Genomic DNA, 2,500 nt, shown 5'->3' on the forward strand with positions numbered 1-2,500 from the left:
GGGCCTGCTGGGTGGTGGGGTACAAGGGGAGGGATAGCATTAGGAGAAATACCTAATGTAGATGATGGGTTGATGGGTGCAGCAAACCGCCATGGCACGTGTATACCTATGTAACAAACCTGCACATTCTGCACATGTATCCCAGAACTTAGAAGTATAATTAAGAAAAAAAAAGAACATAAAGCAAAAAAGAAACATACGGGCTTTGTGTATAAAACCATGAACCTAATGAATCTTAGAAAATAGTAACTTTTTAAATTAATAAATATTTTTCTCCCTCAAAAAATATGTTTTAATTTTGGAGGGATTGGAACAAAGAAATCTTTGTTGAAGGTGACAGTCTATCGTTTCATACAGCTCCTACTTGTTTTCTCCTACCATCACAGAGATACAAAATCAAGGGCCAAATTTCAAATATAAGGTCTGTACTCAATGCAAATCAGATCTGAAGATTGTGTTTATTCCATTTTAAGTTCTGAACCAAAATTTAATGAATAAAACATTTACTTATATTTCATGAATGCCAGATTGGCAACCACAATGGCAGGAATTCTTAATTGCATAAGAATCCCTTTTTTGGTTATTCAAAATGCAGATACTCTGACACCACCTCTAGAGAATTTACTTAGTCAATTTTAAGCAGGGACCAGTAATTTACATTTCTAACAATCAACTCAGTTACTTATGATCAGCCAAATAGTATAACACATTGAGAAAGTCTGACATAAGGGTTTGAAAACAGAATCCACTACCAATATATAGTGATTATTTACTGAGTATGCCTGTTATTTTTCTAAAGAATTCATGGTTACAGCACATAGCACACAGCAAGTTAAAGACAAATAAATTGTTATCTCATCCTTGTATTTTTTATTAAGGGCATGTTTAGCAATAACATGATACATAATTACCAAGGAAAATGTTCATTGTCTTCGTTATCAACTGTGTATTTAATTATTGATGATAATTAGAAATTAAAATCAACCCACCTTTCTAAAGTTGGTATTTCTATATAGCAACTCCACTCAAAAGTATATCACTTACTTTAAAGCACAACAAGCCATATCCCATCCAATCATCCATATGGGTAGCATTACACTCAATTAGAAAGCAGGGTATTATTAATAATTGAAAAGATTGTTTTGGAATAGTAAATTATTGAGAATCAATATGGAATATCAAAAGGAATAAGGAACTTCAATTAATAGTGTTCATTCTGACACTGACATTTTCTCTGTTTGTAAAATCCATAAGCTTGACTAAATATTTTCTAAGATTCCCTCTTTATTCAAGGATTTATCTTCCATATAATGCGTTTACAAACCAAGGAAATAAATTCCTGAAAAAATGTATCAAAATTATAAAATAAACACTGGTACAGAGAAGAAATAGTTTTAGAAATCCAGAAGATTAATTTCTCAGGAAGTTTCATTTCATTTCTTATAATTCTGAGACAGAAGATCTCATGATATATTTATACAAACAAATTAATAGTATAAGTTCATATTCTTCATAATCATAGACATTTTCCAGAGAAATAAAATGTATTCGTAAAATGTATCATGACCTCTCTGATATTGTCAGCAACCTAGCATTGATTCTCAGAGACCACAAACAGTTTGAATCAAAATGTTTAAATTTTTTTCACTTCAGAACCAAATCAGTCTCAATTTATTTTAGAAGGCCTAATCTGTGTACTTTACTTTTAGATAAGAACTTGTAAAAATCTTTTCAATTCATTGCCTTAAAAAATAAAACACAGGAAAATCAACCATCCTAACTGCATCAAACCTGATTCGCCATATGGTTTATACTAATGATTCTTACATATATATGGAACATTAAATTTAAGAAAATCTCTATGTGAGCCTCCTTAAAATAATATACTGCATTTTTATTGTTCACTTCTAAATTCCTAGTGACTATACTAGACAATTATTAATGCTGATTATGCATTAATGAATTACTCTCCAATAACCACTAACGACCATTATTTTGCCTTTTTTGAAACAAAGAATTTTTGGCAGAATTGTCAGAATTTGTAGATGTATTGGAGCTTTTCCTTCTCTCAGCAGTCTCTGACATATCAGTTGGCAAGATGATCTGGAAATATTTGGAACTTGATATCTAAAAACTATAAGACATCACATACAATTTTTAATTGCTCCAAAAGTATAATATTTGTAACAATGTGTAAAAGTAGTGCTGAGTTGGCTGGGTGCAGTGTCTCACGCCTGTGATCCCAGCACTTTGGAAGGCTGAGGTGGCTGGATCATGAGGTCAAGAGATCGAGACCATCCTGGTCAACACGGTGAAACCCCATCTCTACTGAAAATACAAAAATCAACTGAGCATGGTGGTGCACGCCTGTAGTCCCCGCTACTAGGGAGGCTGAGGCAGGAGACTTGCTTGAACCTGGGAGATGGAGGTTGCAGTGGGCCAAGATTACGCTGCTGCACTCCAGATTGGTGACAGAGCGAGACTCTGTCTCAAAAAAAAA

Source organism: Mandrillus leucophaeus, unplaced genomic scaffold (assembly GCF_000951045.1).
Source record: "Mandrillus leucophaeus isolate KB7577 unplaced genomic scaffold, Mleu.le_1.0 Scaffold965, whole genome shotgun sequence".
Classification (NCBI taxonomy): domain Eukaryota; kingdom Metazoa; phylum Chordata; class Mammalia; order Primates; family Cercopithecidae; genus Mandrillus; species Mandrillus leucophaeus.